The following is an 18,528-nucleotide window of genomic DNA, read 5'->3' as shown; positions in this document are numbered from 1 at the left end:
TTATGCTTGGCTAAATTGGTTTTCTGAAATGAGAATGTAATATTCCTGAGAGAATGAGTATTCATATTGAACTATTTTCATTTAAAAATAATCATTTGGGGGGTAGAGGTGAGCTCTCATACTAAACTAGAAGTAGCAAAAATTAGATAATAAGGAATTTATTTTGTTGTTTTTCTGCTTCCCAGTTTTCCTCCTTGACGTTCTACAGATTTCTGTTATTGGTCAATTTTTGTTGCTGTTGTTTCTGTGTCCTTTCTTGACACCCTCAGTCAGTCTCTTGGTTTCAAATATCATCATTGCTCTGTGAAAAACAACTGAATCTCTCTTTATAGTTACGGGACTTCTTATTATATGAGGTAATAAATCTCTATCATCCAAACCATCTTGGTTTGGTATTCTCTTACTTGCATCTGGAAGTATCTTGACTCTTTTTCCTCTAAACAGTAATAGGAGAGTGAATCATTCTAAAGCCAAGTCAAGATCATGTGGCTCCCGCGTTCAGAAATCTTCAGTAGTTCCCCACTCCCTACCAAAGAAACCCTCCAAATTTATTATCTAGCATTTAAGACTTTCCTACAATCTGTGCCAACTAACCTTTCCAAGCTTATTTATTATATGCTTTCTTTACCTGGTCCTTCCAGTGGTTAAAACACTCTAAGAGCTGCAGTGGGGAGACAGAAGAGGGGAGGCTGCCACCCAGCTAAACAGTTGGCTGGGACCTGGACCCAAGCCCACTCCCCATTCCCTGCCACCACCCTGCCTCCAGGGACTAAATGTGGAACTAGCTGGTGTCAGCCCAGTTTTCACCTAGAAAGTCACTTCAGTTTAGGTGGCAGAGATCATCTTTGCAAAGTTCTTTTGTGTCCCAATGTAGATTAAAGAGCAAATTGAACTCCCGAAAGGTGGGGGTTGCCTTTGAGAACATGGCTCCTAGGCCCCAGAGCTCCAGGATCAGCACGGCAGCATGGTGGCCCTTGTGTATTGTGTGCCTTCAACATGCAAGGTTCTCCTCTGGCAGCAGGAAGCACACTCCGAGAATGCTGAAGCTGCAAAACCCACTTCCAGAGCACAGAAAAACAAAGAGGAACAAGGTATACCAGCAGCCAACATGCAGGAACGCACCCAGCAAGCAGCAAGCCACTGTCACTGACTCAGCAATTGCTTCTGCTGTGGTCCAAGAAGAACTCAGAGAGCCTGTCCCTGTCTGTGACTGCAGGCTCAGTCATTCAACCAGTGCAGTCCAGTAACCCTAAAGGGAGGAACTCCACCACGAAAGAGTCAAAGTCCAACAAACAATGATGAACAACACAATAAATGAAATTAAAAATTCTCTAGAAGGAACCAATAGCAGAATAACTGAGGCAGAAGAACGGATAAGTGACCTGCAAGATAAAATAGTGGAAATAACTACCACTGAGAAGAATAAAGAATGAAAACAATGGAGGACACTCTCAGAGACCTCTGGGACAACATTAAATGCACCAGCATTCAAATTATAGGGGTCCCAGAAGAAGAAGAGAAAAAGAAAGGGACTGAGAAAATATTTGAAGAGATTATAGTTGAAAACTTCCCTAATATGGGAAAGGAAATAGTTAAGTCCAGGAAGCACAGAGTCCCATACAGGATAAATCCAAGGAGAAACATGCCAAGACACATATTAATCAAACTATCAAAAATTAAATACAAAGAAAAAATATTAAAAGCAGCAAGGGAAAAACAACAAATAACATACAAGGGAATACCCATAAGCTTAACAGCTGATCTTTCAGCAGAAACTCTACAGGCCAGAAGGGAGCAGCAGTACATATTTAAAGTGATGAAAGAGAAAAACCTACAACCAAGATTACACTACCCAGCAAGGATCTCATTCAGATTCGATGGAGAAATTAAAACCTTTACAGACAAGCAAAATCTAAGAGAATTCAGCACCACCAAACCAGCTTTACAACAAATGCTAAAGGAACTTCTCTAGGCAGGAAACACAAGAGAAGGAAAAGACCTACAATAAGAAACCCAAAACAATTAAGAAAATAGTAATAGGAACATACATATTGATAATTACCTTAAATGTAAATGAATTAAATGCTCCAAGTAAAAGACAGAGACTGGCTGAATGGATACAAAAATAAGACCTGTATATATGCTGTCTACAAGAGACCTACTTCAGACCTAGGGACACATACAGACTGAAAGTGAGGGGATAGAAAAAGATATTCCATGCAAATGGAAATCAAAAGAAAGCTGGAGTAGCAATTCTCATATCAGACAAAATAGGCTTTAAAATAAAGACTATTAGAAGAGACAAAGAAGGACACTACGTAATGATCAAGGGATCGATCCAGGAAGAAGATATAACAATTGTAAATATTTATGCACCCAACATAGGAGCACCTCAATACATAAGGGAAATGCTAACAATCATAAAAGGGGAAATCAACAGTAACACAATCATAGGGGACTTTAACACCCCATTTTCACCAATGGACAAACCATCCAAAATGAAAATAAATAAGGAAACACAAGCTTTAAATGATACATTAAACAAGACGGACTTAATTGATATTTAGAGGACATTCCATCCAAAAACAACAGAATACACTTTCTTCTCAAGTGCTCATGGAACATTCTCCAGGATAGATCATATCTTGGGTCACAAATCAAGCCTTGGTAAATTTAAGAAAATTGAAATCGTATCAAGTATCTTTTCATTGCAGCTCTTTTTACAATAGCCAGGACATGGAACCAACCTATGCGTCCATCAACAGATGAATGGATAAAGAAGATGTGGCACATATATACAATGGAATATTCTCAGCCATAAGAAGAAACAAAATTGAGTTACTTGTAGTGAGGTGGATGGACCTAGAGTCTGTCATACAGAGTGAAGTAAGTCAGAAAGAGAAAAACAAATACCATATGTTAACACATATATATGGAATCTAAAAAAACAAACAAAAAAATGGTTCTGAAGAACCTAGGGGCAGGACAGGAATAAAGACACAGACGTAGAGAATGGACTTGAGGACACGGGGAGGGGGAAGGGTAAGCTGGGACAAAGTGAGAGAGTGGCATGGACATATATACACTACCAAATGTAAAATAGCTAGCTAGTGGGAAGCAGCTGCATAGCACAGGGAGATCAGCTCTGTGCTTTTGTCCATCTAGAGGGGTGGCACAGTGAGGGTAGGAGGGAGACATTAGAGGGACAAGATACGCGGATATATGTATATATAAAGCTGATTCACTTTGTTATAGAGCAGAAACTAGCACACCATTGTGAAGCAATTGTACTCCGATAAAGATGTTTAAAAAAAAAAAGAGTCAAAGTCCAAGTCAAAGCAGGGGATGATGGCCTTCCCTTACAGTGATGACCCCATCTGGGAATCCCCACCTGCCTTTCAAATTCTCCAGGCAGAGAAAACAAGGGGGCTGGCCAGTCAATCCTAGTCCCCCCTCTTAATGACTCCAAGAGTGGGAGCCATACACTGTAAGCACTCCTTTGGCCTGGTGGGAGCCTGGACCTGAAGAATGGGGCTGCAGATGGTGCCAAGGGAGCAAGGTATTCCCCATCCCCCGCCGCCTCACTGATCTGGTCAGAGCTCCTGGGACTGAAGAATGGAATTTTGCTGACCACTAAAGTCCCAGGATTCCCAGTGCACAACCCACTGATGACCCCATCATATTACACGACCCACAGCTCTTCCAGACCTTTCCACAGCCAGACTATTATCCAAACCCACACCTGCTCCGAAGACATTAGACCAAATAGTGTGTATGTTTTCAAGCTGCAGATTCTGCACTAAGGGTCAAGTTGAAACTGCTGCCCCTTTTCACATCCATGACATCCCTAGCAGCAAGACAGAAGCATACCTCTGTGAACAGGCAGATATGTGCCTTTGGAATGACCTGAAACCTCTCCCAGCTCCAGCCGACCAGGGTTGGAATTCTTCCCCGAATACCACACCGCAGCCAACTCTGTGTGTTCTGGCACCAGCACCCACACGTGCTGCTCCCATATGTCCCCTGAGATAAGCCTGGGGTAGAAAACAAACTGATTCCTTCTGCAGGCAGCCCTGCCAGCTCTACTCCAGTGCTCCGACATGGTAGTGCTCCAGGCCTGATGCCCCCAAACCAAGCAGTTACCTCTGTAACTGGACAATGGCTCTGGCAGATCCCAGTGTACTCCTTCCCCACCTCCCTCCACTAGTGTCCAGTGGAGATCCCCCCACCCTGGGAGAAACCCCAGATAGACTACGTCATGAGCAGCTTCAGCATCGGGAGCACTCCTTACACACTCTCAAATCTAGCGCATGCTTTCCCCTGATGAGAAGACATTCGTAGCAGCACAAGGGATGCAGAATGCTGGAGTGTTAAATGAACCTCCAAAGAAACCAGAAGGGTTGATACAGGCCAGAGTGGCTTAGTAACAAAGCTTAGGTAAGGGACCTGGGTCCCAGACAGCTGTGGAGGCTCCACTTGTCCTTCCAGGATACAGAGATGTGCCCTTTTGTCCAGATGAAGTGATTCCACCTTCCATGAACTCCCTGTCTGGGCCCCTAAGACCCAACCACCCAGATCATATGACTCCTGAGCAGATAGTTTGACTGAAATTATAGCAGGAGTTTTTAATAAACAGAAGAAGAGGTATCAGGGAAAAGTGGCTGTACCCTAGCACTCCCTCCAGGTTACAAAGGTTTATCTGCACGGACCTTAGAATTTCTCTAAGGGCCTCTCCCTGGATACCAGATGACCCCTAGTGAAGGCTGGGCACCTGGGCACCATCTTCTGATAGTATGACTGCACCATGTTCTCTGCTCTTAGGCACACGGCCCTCGACTGCAACATACCAGGGATCAGATATGCCTTCCTGGATTTGCAGGAATGATAATCTGAAATGGAAGGGCAAATGTCACCAACCCTGCATCCAGACCATGTCTTTCTGGAGTCAGTTGGCCAGACAACATGTCAAAAATTCCAAATAATTGAAACTTCTTTCCTGGCCAGGGGGTCTTTTGGATTGATGGGATTGCTTCCAAAACCCCCAAAGATTCTCTGCAGAGATGCTTCAACAGCAGCTTGCAGAGAAATTTCAAGGTGGTCTCCCTGGGATGAGCATAACAGGAATAAGGTCCAACATGGAGATGACTAGCATGATCCCAGGCTCTCAGTGAACATTCCCATTTTCCTGCAGTCCTGCCAGGATAACTTTCCAAAAACGATTCCCCACCAATAAGCCCTGGTTGGGAATTTGAGTTTGGGATGGTCCTTAATGTCATGAAAGGAAATGTCAACTTAAATATCAACAAGGGATCCAACTTTCAGATGACACCTCAAAAGATGAGAGGCTCAGTGTGCCCTGGGGAGATGATGACTTGCACTCAGGTGGCTCCGAGATGCTGCCTGCTGAGCAGAAGCTGGCTCCCCTGCCATCTGGTGAGCGTCCTCAGCAGGAGTATGTCCTGGGCTTTAGGCCATACTTTCCGTGTCTCAAGGTCCAGGAAGCAACGGTGGTTTGCAGAATCTCAGAGAAGCAATCGGACTCACCAGAAGGACTAATGGCCAGCTCTGTCATAGCCACCAATACATCTCAACCCTCTAGAAACCCCATTAGCCTCAACACAGCTCCTCCAGTTTGAAATGGCCTGGGGCAAAAGCCCTCTGCATTCTCCTGGTCTGAACCCTCTGCAACCTCCCACCATGTACTGTCCAGTCATCAATGCTGGGCTCACCCTCAGGAAACCTCAAGTGCCTCCAGATTCCATTGTACATGGTAGGCCTGATGGCAGGCCCAGATGCTGCTGCCTTCATTAAACAGCCTTCTTAGTGTTTGCTGCTGCTCTGTGGGTGATCTGCTTCTGTGAATATCCAGATGTCTTCTGTCTAGTACAACTCGCCTCCAGAGCCTATCCTTCCCCAAGCCTGCTCTCCATTGTGGTGTCTTAAATGTTCAAGTTTGCAATGTCCAGTTCTACCTGATTATTCCATTATGCCATCAAGATGGCAATCGACTCAGATGACAGGCTCCCCTCCAGCTCCTTCACTCAACTTCTCATCAATGAATAGCCTGCCAGAAATGGGCATTAATACATAAAAATCCTCGAATTTCACGTTCTGATGCCAACACTCAACCCCATGGGAATGACCCAAGCACTCCTCACTATAACCAGATGCCCTCCTTGGTTACCATGGGAACCAACATGCTTCCTCATGGTGTTTCAGTGGGGTCTGATTTGACGTCACACAATCCTATGATGGGTCTTGGGTCCCAGGAGCCTGAGATGGCATCTCAAGGACAGATGGGTTTTTGCAGGAGTTCCCTCCAAGATGAGTCTCTTCCGCAGCAGGTATCATTTTCTTGCCATGGCCCCAATGGAGGCAGAGCAACTTCCTGGAGACGTGGGTGTCCCAGGAGAAGGCACATTTGGCCATTCTAACACCCAATTTAGAATTCAGCACTTTAAAAGCCTGGGGGCCCAAGGGGTCCTGACTCCATCACTGTGCTGGGGAATAGCCTGTCTTCAGTCTTTTCGGACCCAGATCTGCAGGAAGTCATACCTGAGTTGGACCTGTCCTCTACACTCCACCTGAGAAGCCCAGCCAGACACTGAAATGGTTCCATGAGGGGAAGTCCCAGGCTATAAACAGCCCTGGGGTCCTAGACCTGGGTTTTTGCACAGGGGATGATGGGCAAACCAGCCCCCTGAATGTACTAGCTTTGCCTGGCTTGGGAGGTCCCGGGTCTGTGGAAACTCTGGGCATCCTTCCGGGTACAGGTGTAACCATGCCAAGCCTCAACCCAATACGATCACTGGCCTCTCTCAGGCAAGAGCAAAATATTAATGAAACACACACACAGACACACAATTAATTTAAAAAAAACTAACTGTTACTAAGTTCAGTGTAGGGTAGGAATAGTAAGGAAATCTATTTTTTGTTTAATAATGAAACTTAGGACATTGCTTTTCAGTTTAAGTGCGCCTCATCACTGTCTGTCTCTCTTGATATACACATCCACCTCTTTCACCCTTCACCATCTCCTTCATTAAGTGTGCTTCTTTCCCTCATGCCCACCCCCAGCCTGCTCACGCCCTGCCTTCCCCCCTTCTTTTCCCTTGGGTGCTGTGTACTCAGCATTATTTGGGGGAGATAGATCTAGTAAAGCCTCAGCATCCCTGCTGAGCATCCTCCTGGTTTTGGGAGGGAGAGTGAGGTCTGTCCCTGGAATGCTCTGTGGCTTTCTCCTCCCGGGTGACTTTTTCTTTGCCAATATGCCCTCTTTTGCCTCCACTCTTGTTTTCTGGTCTCCTTTTCTGCGGAATTTCCAGGTGAATTTTATTAATGTGGGATGGAACAGATGCTAACAGTTATCCAGGATTTTGTTTTTGTTTTTTGAGATTTTGTGGTTACTTCCCTTTCTTCCTGCTCCCACACACAAAGTGTTCTATGGAACTTCCATTAAATTCGGTACAAAACCACTTGCTGGGGCTGTGATGTCAGAAAAATTAAATATATTGCTTCATATAAAATTAAAAAGAATATTTCAAGGCTCAGTCCAAAAATGACTTCCATGAGACTCTTCCTCATCTCCAGGGGAGACCAAATGTCATTTTCCTTGGAACTTGCTACTAACATCTAACAGCTTCTTCCGTCCTTTTCTTGTAACATACTTTTTTATGTTTTATCTTTCCTATAAATTGAAACTATGTGAGAGTTGGTTCTGACCCTGATTCAACTTTGGATGCTTCACAGTGTTTTGCATGTAGATGTTCACTGAATGTTAGGCAGATGCATAATTTTTTTCTCTAACCACTGCAAATTATCCCTAACATGGGGAATGATGGAGGGAACAATTAAAACAAGCCTCACAAGTTGAAACATGACACTCAGTTTATGAAATGAGGAGAAAAAAAGAGGAGTCGGAGGAGGATATAACCTGAGCTATAAATAGCTTTAAAGAAACTAAGCAACATGTGACAGGGATTTGTATGGGCTTACAAGGTGCTGCGGGTAAAATGCTGGAGTTTATAAGAAGGAAGGGGAAGTTTATAAAGTTTGCTTCTTAGCAGTGCAGTCAGGCAGTATCAGGGCTTACTATGTGTCTTTGTGCAGGCTGCTATAACAAAAGGCTGTAATAGACTGGGGGGCTTAAACAACAGACATTTGTTCCTCACAGTTATGGAGGCTGAAGTCCAAATTCAGGGCTCCAGCAGATTTGTTGTCTGGTTGGAGCCCGCTTCCTGGTTCATAGATGGCTGTCTTTTTGCTGTGTCCTCACATGGTAGAAGGGACAACAGAGCTCTCTGGGTCTCTTTCCTAAAGGCACTAGTCCCACTCATGAGGGCTCTACCCTCATGAAATCACCTTGCGAAGGCTCCACCTCCTAATACCATCACATTGGGGGTTAGGTTTTCTAACATGTGAGTTCTGGGGGGACAAACATTCAGTCTCTAACATTATGGTTCTGCATAGGCTCAGAAAGCACCCCGCACATCCTATCAAGTGAAAAGTGATGCTGATGACAGCCCTACACTGCCAGTGGTGTCTCTTGAAGCCTTGGAAACTGGGGGTTTTAATAAAAATCTTCCTCACAGTGTCCCTCAGGAAAACTTGGAGGTTAAAATTTTATCAGATCCAGTGCTATTATAAAATGACTCTTTTGTAGCCTCCCCAAATTAGTTTCATATTCAAAGCAGCTTATTTCAACCATTCCCTGCTTAGTTAAATGAAGGCTTGGAAATACAGAGTGCACATGGAGAAGAGAGAAAGGTCTCTGTCTACTTCAGAAAATATTCGGAGTACATGCCTGCATCTTAACATTTTGCATCCTCTTTTTGTGAATTGCTATTTTGACACTTTATTTTTACTTACATTCAAGAATGACTCTTGGGAAGACTTCATTTTAAAAGTATTTTCTATTTACCTTGCTTAGGTATCATGATGAAAGTACTCTGGAAGTAGTCATATACAGATGGGGGCAATAAATGTGTGCTTTTAAGAAATGTCATGTCCAAGATTCTTAGCTTCTAAATGCAATGACAGTGAGGAACCCTCATGGCCTTGCTGCCACAGGCTCCAAACACCAGCTCCAGCCCGTCCACCAGGAATTATGTCACTGTCCTGAGGCTAATGGTCTCTGTTTACTCACAGGTGTGCTCACTTTAAATAAATCCCACTTACAAAAATTTAGACTTGCCAAATAGAAAAGCTGGCAAAGTGACTGCTAAAGAAAAGGATCCTTTACCGTGTCAACACTTTAAATAAGAAGCTGTTTTAGTACATTTTAAAGTCTGAAAACATTTATTTCCCAGGAACTCTGGATTTGCTGGAAATGCTGCACACCTGTGTTCTCTTCATTATTCTAGCACAGCCTTTGACACTTTCTGAAGCCAGCCAGAAGTAGGATAAACAGCTAATTGTCTGTGTCATGTGCCGTGTGGCTTGTGAATCCAGAATAAGAGGCCAAAGAAGAAAATGATTGTTCCAGCACTGATTTGCTGTGAATCAGTTTCCATCCTCAGAAAATTCATTTTATTTTACTCACAGGGAAATCATATTAAAGTGCCTACTCCATGTCAAGTTGTTTGGATTTCTGTGAAGAAAGAAAATAAGATTGGGATTGGCAGAACAGCGTGTTATATGGGGAAAATCAGATCACCAGAGAAGATTGGAGCTTTAATGGTCCTTAGCACCCTCTTAATCAGGCAAAATCCTTCATACTGTAGGTGCAAAAAGTAGAATGGGCATCTTTGTTTTGCCTTCCAAGCATTTCTGTTTCTCTTCCCAAGCTAACCTTAAAAGATGGATCCACTTCCAATGAACAGTTCCGAAGAAGGAGTGGCATTGTTGGCTTCAGAGATGGAGACCCTCTGAAGTGGCTCCTCTGAAGGTTCTTGGCTTAGGTCACAATTTTTTATGTATAGTGGGTACCGGGGAAAGGCAGCTTTTCATGTGAATTTATTATTGGCATCAAACAAGGCAGGATTTTGTTTTGGTTTGTTTTGGCCCATGGTAGGGTAGAACAGAGAATGGAATTACATAATCAGGCATTCCCAGGCAAACAAATTTAAATGTTGCTTTGAGTTTGAATTAGTCTGCTTAATGTCTAAATCTCACAGTTCTTCCTTCTATCTGTAGTGCAACCTAAAACATAAAAGATAAAGCATTCTCTGGGTTGAGATCTAACCCTGTATTCTGTCTTATACTCTGATCTACAAGGATGTAGAATTTGCTGCAATGGCATGTTATAGAGACATGTTCTGTCTTGAAAATAAGTAAGATATTTCTGTTAAAAATAGATATGGAGATTAGTGGTGGATAAATCTCATTAAGTTTGGAATCTGGGTTGACTTTATATAAGGGTTCCAGGAATTCTGGGGCTTAGTGACAGATTACACAAGTATTTGGAGATTAAAGAGCTCATCAAATCCAGGAAAAAAATGCATGTCCTTTATGGATGTCCCCCCAAATATATGTGTTTGTGTGTATACACACACACACACACACACGCACACGCACTTAGGGAAGAATTAATAACCAAAGCTTCAAGTTTTCAGAGGCTTATGTCTTTTCTACTTCTGTGGGAGAAGAGAACTCTATTCTAAACCATGCCCACCAGAGCAAGCAAACCAAATAGGACACACAGTGTTTTCTCAATGGCCATATTAAGAACTGAGCTCCCTTGTAGGTATAAAAAGAGACAGCCTGGCTTGAGTTCAAATCCTGTCTCTCTCAACTTAGTTGCTATGTGGCCTATTCAAATTATTCTACCTCACAGAGCCTCTATTCCTTCAACCTGAAAGCAGAGGGGGTAACAGTGTGAGGATAGATTTCCTATCACAAAATAAAAATTTAAAGCCATGTTTGATTAAAAAATAATATTCAAGAAAACCTGAAAATAGAAATCTACGTTTACATTGACTGTATGAAATGTTTTTACAATTCCTGTCTCCTCTGTACCTCTAAGGGACTACTGCTTCAGTATCCATTTATTCTTTCCTGGTTCAGTAGTTGCTTATGAGCCTAACACAGGGAGAGGCAGTGGCCCTTCAAAGAGAGAGTCCTAGACTTGTAGAGAAAAGAACTGGGCTTGAGATCTGACTTATCCATTATCTCCGACCTTGGAAAAATCATTACATTTCTCTGACTTACGGTTTTTCATCTGTAAGATGGTGTTTTAGACCAAATGTTGGTGTCCTCCCCAAATTCATATGTTGAAGCTCTAACCCCAATATGATGATATTTGGAGGTGGGGATTTGGTAGGTAAGTTTAGATGAGGTGATAAGGGTGGAGCCCTCATGAATGGGATTAGTGCCCTTATAAGAAGAAGAGACAAGGGCACTCTCTCTCTCTCTCTTTCTCTCTCTCTCTCTCCCCCTCCCTCTCTCCCTCCCTCCCCCCACCCCACCATGTAAGAACTCAGTGAGAAGGTGGCTGTCTGCAAGCCAGGAAAAGGGGTCTAAGCAGAAACCAAATCAGCTGCCATCTTATTCTTGGACTTCCCAGCCTCCAGAATTGTGAGATATAAATGTATATTTTTTAAGCCACCTAGTCTGTGGTATTTTGTTAAAGCAGGCCAAGCTGACTAAAACAGATGGGGATAAAAATACCAACCTATATTATAGAGTCCTTAGATCACAAATGAGACATATATAAAATCTCTGCAAAGTTTCGATCACTAAACAAATTATGAGTACTGTGTTAGGAACTAGAGAGATGTAAAAATGAGCCAGGTACTGACCTTGACCTCAAAAAGTTCAGTTTCCTAGGTGAGGTAAGACTCATGTATTACCAACTATGATACAAAAGAGAAAGGGCCATATTCATTCATTCTTCAGTCATTCATTCATTTGTTTAACAGACATATATTCAGCATCTGCTATGTGCCAGGTGCTAGATTTGGGGCAGCAATAAACAAACAAAAAATTCCCTGTTCTTACAGAGCTTTTATGTGAGTCATGGAAGCAGTCAATAAACAAATACATAAATATTAAATAATATATTCAGTGGTAGGAAGTGCTTTGAAGAAAAATAAAGTAAGGCAATGGAAAAATTGTGGTGAGGGAGACTTGGCTATTTTGTACAATGTGATGAGAAAAGACCTAGTCAAGTCATGTGACTGGAGGGTCAGTCTCATAAGGGACATTTGAACAGACACTTCCATGAAGTGAGGAGATGAGCTTAACAGGTTTCTTGGAGGATAATGTTGAAGGCAGGGAAAACAGCAAGCGCAGATGTCCAGAGGCAGGAATGTTAGTCATAAAAAATATTCTAACAGGCTCTGGGAATTCAGAGTTGATGAGATTATTTCTAGCTAAGAGAGTCGATAATGATATAAGACCCTCAAGATCAGTTCAGGGAAAATAGAGGTCCTGCTAAAGAAGAAGCTTGTATAAAAGCACCACATATTTACATAGTCTTTTATATTTTTCACCCATCTTTTGCTTAGATCATAACTCATAAATTTCTATCCACGGGTACATATTTATAATCATTATCCAACCCACAAAGATAGTCGTAAATGATCACATTTCAGTTTCCTATAAACATAATAAGTGGACATCGTTATTAGTCACCCCTTTCCCATTTCAGATTATTATTATCATCACTTCAGATATAGGATAGTTTAGAACCCATACTTTGGAGTTAGGCAGATAGAAATTCACATCCCAGTTCAATTGGTTCTAGATTTCTGACCTTAAGGATATTGCTTAGGCTTTTGAAACCATAGTTTCTTTATTTGTAAAATGGAAATGATGATATCCTGAGGAGTTTGTTGTGAGAATGAGAATGTTGTGGGATTTTACATACACATACACACACACAGTATTTAACACAATACCTGACATAAAGTAAATAATTCACAAATAATTGTTTAAAAATAAAATAGTGGGAGATGCCCTCTTTTTACCTATTGTCCTTCATGGAGGTGGTATTGAAAAATTGCTCACTGATGCTATTCTTTCCCACCTTTTCTTTATTGAAATATTCACAAACATCAAACTATAAAGCAAGAAACTTAGAATCTAAAAGTCATACGATACAAATGATTCCCAGATGAATGCAAGAGAAAGTATGAATGGAAGTAACAAGAACAAGTATTTACAAGTTTTTACTGCATAAGAAGGCTTTGAAAGACATTAATCTATTTACTCTCTGATAATAAACCTGTAGTCTGAATATTATTTATCTTCCCCATTTTACAGATAAAAATATATGACTCAGATAGGTTGAGTGATTTTGGCTAAAATCATACAGCTTGTGAGTGGTGAGACCGGAACTTATATTTAGGTCTTCTGATTCCAAGTCCCTGGGGGTAGTTATTGGGGCAACTGGTGCCCAAGAAATTCTCACAAGACTGGAAAAACTTCCAAGTGATTAACTGAGTTGGTTGCATTATGGACCTCCCTCCTACTTGTGGATTTTGATTTTTCACTGAGGATTATTAAAGAAAGTTACCTAAGACTCTTCACAAAGCTCCAGAAATTTCTGGTTACAGACAGCTAATGAAGTATGTGTTTCTTTCTGAATGGATTTCAGAGGATCTAGATTTTAAATAGCCTTGCTTGAAAGCAAGGTCCCTGTGTTGTTTAGGCTCGTTTGATCACTTGTCTGAGCTCTGCAAGGACAGGGAACATGTCTTACCCATCTTTGCATCCCAAGGCCCAGCAAAGAGCCTGGCACCCAGGAAGCTCCCAGGCAGGGCTTGAGGGCCAGGCTGACAGGCCCTGTGATGGTTGATATCAGTTAGCATCACCAGTTTAGCTCTGATTTTGGCTTCAGTGAATACACTAGACATCAGCTGTCATGAGAAAACATATCACATGGTAATTTTTCAGCTTTTAGTTCTGAATCCAAGCCCCTGGCCTGGACGATGAGACAATAGAGCCCTCCAGCCTCTATACTTCTCACCATTTCTCCTCTCTTTCTGGTTCCTTTTCAGAAAGAGCTTCTCTTATAGGAGCCTGAGCCAAAGCTGCAGACCTTGTTTGCCTCAATAGAGAAAATAATTTTAAAACAAGGACGTTAAATCTGCCTTCAGCTTTGGGTCTTGAATATCAGTGTTGACTTAAGCCTTCCCCATGGAGAAGAGTGGCATTGGTCAGCAAAACTGGTGAGCAGGTGGCATTAGCACCAGCATGGAAGGGAGCTGCAGTGAGTTGAAATCTCTGCGCTGTCATGTAACAAGGGCTGAATGTATTGACCAGCTTAGGTATTGATCACTTTACACACATTATTTAGTCCTCGATGGAGGATTCCTATTAGTATTCTCATTTTCCAGAGGAGAAAGTTGGAGAATAGAGGTGAAGTGACTTGCCCCAGGTCACAGAGAGTAAGTGGCATAAAACAAAGCAATTGGACTTCACAGCCTGTGCTCTTAACTACGTGACCTTGGGCAAGGGAATGACCCTCTCAGTGCCTCCATTTCCTCATTGGTAAAATGAATAGAGGAACAACTACTTCCTTAGGTGGTTAGGAAAAGTCATTGAGATCATACATGCAAAGCCCTTGACACTTAGTAGGCACTTAAAATATGTCAGTTCCCTCTCTTCCCTCAAATAACCTGAGATTGAAGAGTGTCACCTCTTGAGCGATCCTTTAGAAACTTAAAGCTAAAATTAATCCAGGCCATGCCAGAGCCAATGACAATAAAGCTGATTTGTCCAGACTTATTATTTTGTTTCAATAGGAGACCTGCCTCCACTTTCCTGGGCAGGTCCACAGAGCCAGCCCAGACTGAAAACGCACGTGGCCATTGCAAACGCATTGTTGAAACATGACGGACACTTCAGGAACCAGGAGATTCTTTCTGGAAATGCCTTGCTTCTTAGCCAAAACAGAGATGGTTAAACAGTACAGCAGTGCAGCTGTGGCCTTCAGGGCGCACAGTGGGGCTTCACGCTCCTGGGGCAAATGGAAACCCAGGGACACACTTGCCAGCTGGCACTGTCCCTCGAGGTACAAGATATGCGTGGCCTCGCCTTCCAAGTTGAGAGCAATTGCTGGCAGGACACCATGAGCATGTCAAGTTAAGGGAATATTTTTTTTTAAAGGCCCATCACTGTTTTTCTTTCTTTAAATGGTAGCCACCAAAAAGTTATGCAAACACTTCAGCTGTGGAATATTTAATCTGACACTTGGCATAGCTCCCTTGTTGATCCAAGACATGAAGTATGCAGTATATGACTTGCAGTTGTTTCATTGTTCACTTAAAAAAAAGATAAACCAGACACAACAATTTAATTTTCTATCCCCTCAATTTTAACTGGGTCACTACCAGGATCCATCCTTGATTCCCAAGTAATAGGATGACAATTATGAACCACAGTCCATAAGATGAATAGCTCATTTAATCAAGTTGGTGGATTTAGTTTTTTTCTTTTTAGGCCCTGCTGAAAGCTTTAGGAGTCCCTGTGCTTATGTTTTTTTCTGGGGTTTGGCAGTTCTTTTATTTGGGTCTGGTGTTTCGGGGTTTCACATGCTCTTGTAGAAACATTGCCAGAACTGTCCTCCCATCATCCTTGTCATTGGGTTTTAAGCGAGAAAAGAAGCACCTTGCTGCAGTCTTCTGCCCATTCACATGGGACATGTGTCCTGGCTGCATGTGGTCATCCATTAGTGGATGTTACTCACCCTGTTCCTTTTTCTTTAGCTATCTCACTGACAGTTGTGTTCTCCTAAAAGAGGAATTTCCTCTGGTTCTCTTTGAATATCAGTCACATGGTTTTAGATCCCTGACAGGTAAGAAGAACATTGCCACTCCTCAGAAAACACGTGGATACTAAAAATCCTAGTTAGTGAGCAGTTCACATTTCGTACCGTGTGGAGAGAAGGATGCAGGACTGGCCAACATTCCAAAGGAAAGGAGAACCTTTCCAAATGTTCCTCCGCTGATGAGTTAGAAAAGTTGCTTAACGTAAACAAGCATAATTCCTCAAGTTCCATCCTTCCTGCAGGTGGGCCAATAGGCTAAAAAGCACTAGAAAACGTAGTAAAGTGCAGTCTATTTCTTCATTCTCCTCCACTTCCATGCTCACTGTTATAACAACGCTGATTTAAACATCAGGTCACTGTCACTGGGCTCCAGGCAATGGCATAATTCTCCTTCAGAGAAATACTGAAACAGTGTTCATCCTATACAAAGCGATGGGTGGAGAAGGGAGAGAATCAGATGGCAATGCTTAAAAAGGAAACTGGAGACTGATGAATCTGGATGTTTCCTTAGTTCTGATTCGAGTTTCTGGGTCCCATTCCCAATAAAAATATATCTTTGTTTCTAATGGACAATTCAAAGGACACAAACCTGAGTGTTAAAAGCTGTGTCTCAGTTTTATGGTTTGAGGGATTCAGTTAGGTGAGAAAGAATCTTCTCTACCTCAAAAAACTTTAGCCAACACATGAAATGTGCTTGAGAGCAGAGAAATGCTAAGAAAAAATGGGCCTTTTTAGCAGGTAGATGTTCCGATTATTGATTTGTTTAAAAAATACCTACATATCAATACTTGTAATGGCAGTTTTTCAAAAACAGTGGGATAATAGGCAATTTTAACTTTCTCTTTAGACTTCTCTCTCTCTCCCTCCCTCCCTGCCTCCCTCCCTCTCTTAGTTTTTGACATTGAATATTTGTTTGTTATATAAATGGAAAATGGCAATTAAGAATGCACTCTTTCTCCAAGGATCTCGTAGTGTACTTTTGCTGGGAGTATGCTAGTGAGTCCTGAAATTAGGTCATTCTGTATGTTCTCACTGTAATGAGATGCTCCAGGTCAGGAAACCTCTGTAGAAAGTTTCTAGCAGCGCTTCTACCAGAGGGCAAGATTCTAAAGCTCTTTGCTCACTTTTTTCAAGCTTTATCTGCATGAGAAGGAATTAATATCATGTTCTTACAATGGATCAATTATAACTGAAACTAAAGTAGAGATAAATTAAATTCCATAAGCCAAGAATATTTCATAGAAATTTCTTCTCAAAGTTTTTCTCCAAGTATTTTCAGTTGTGAAGTTTCTTCAAGGAAGATGGCAGGGCATTTCTCAGTAAATAATTGGCAAGCAGTGTAGGGCACTGCAAGTTTCCTCAGGTTTCTGAAAATGGAACTTACTGTGGATATTGAGTAACTCTTTAGGGTTTAGGATGGCAGAGCAGTGACATCTTACATGCTGACCCTCACTGACAGGGGCAGTTTCTGGAATGCTCTGTTGAGAAGGGGAGTGGGAGGAACGGGCTCAGTGCCAATGCTCAGACATGATGAGTGATATCTGCCATGTGTCTGAGGCAGCAGTACTGCCGTCACAATTGATTTTAAATTGTCAAGCCTATTCTCGTATTTAACTAAATGAGTTTCTAGTGATTTGCATAGTGATCAAAGTGTTTTCCCACAATATTTAGTTGGGCAATATCTAAGCATATCCTAGCGGCTCCTGAAACTATTTCTATCTCCCTGCCTGCTTGACTGCTCAGGAGCTTCAGCAGACCCCTCATTTGTAATTGCACACCTGAGGCTCTTTGTGTTTCAGAGTCTGAGAATAGGAAGGAAGCTTGGGGACCCCTAATGTTACCCCCTTATTTTACAGATTGAAGAGCAGATGCTTGGAGAAGTAAAGTGACTCACCCAAGGTCACACAACTGGCTTAGGGCAAGGGCAGTACTAGACCCATATCACCTGATTCCTAATCCAGTCTTGACTTACTACACCATAGATTCTTTTATAAGACCATATTCACAAACTTTTATAAGAGATTTAGTAATTCAAAGAGATAATACCCTTGCAGAAGGACATACTGTAGAGCAGCCCCACTGCTTCTGTATTCTTTTCTTTTCTTTATGATGCTGAGCACTGAGAGCCCTCAATTCATATCTGATCTTAAAAGAAAGTGGAAGGGGTGGAAACGAGAGGTTTATAGATCACAAATGCTATTTTTAATAACTTACTTCACCTGTGCATTTCCCCTAGCCCCATACCACTCTACCATGCAAAGGAATTTTTAAAACAAAGTGATTGTATGAAAGCACTGTTAAAGTAGCTCTCCTCATCTTTTGCGACTGGATTTCAGAAGCTTTCTTATTCATATATAGATTACAGTGTATTCGATTTATGCAGTGGAAACCTTCAAGAAATGAACTAAAACTGAATTCTTATGGAAAAAACACTTTACTTCCTGCCATATTGCTGCAACAGAAATTTTATTGGCAAAGTAAGTCGCAATATTATTCCCAGCAGAAGAATTCTGCATATGTGAAAAAGAGTATAATTGCCTCATTAAAAATCAAAGAGGGAAAGAAAAAAGTGAGCAAATTGGGAAGTATGTTGCCATAACCACAGTTAAGCTCCATATGTATTAAACCTAATTTATGAAAAGCCACACTTATTAAACAGATAAAGAAAGTGGTGAATTGTCCCAAGATATTATACCCTATAAGGCTTAGGTCCATACAGGATTCATTAAGAAAAACAGAAAAGATATACAACATCTAATACTGAAAATACAAGGGTTTAGTAGAAGATGGAAGTGAAAGCAATTTTAACAGGCCTT

General features: G+C 41.9%; 1 pseudogene; it reads left to right on the top strand.

Annotated features, from left to right (window-relative positions):
* The first annotated feature begins 964 nt into the window (after positions 1–964).
* The window catches only part of LOC117201670 (B-cell CLL/lymphoma 9 protein-like), a 36,916-nt pseudogene continuing 19,352 nt past the window's right edge, over positions 965–18,528 (top strand).

This window comes from Orcinus orca, chromosome 3 (assembly GCF_937001465.1).
Source record: "Orcinus orca chromosome 3, mOrcOrc1.1, whole genome shotgun sequence".
Classification (NCBI taxonomy): Eukaryota; Metazoa; Chordata; class Mammalia; order Artiodactyla; family Delphinidae; genus Orcinus; species Orcinus orca.
This window is presented reverse-complemented; position numbering and strand designations above follow the sequence as displayed.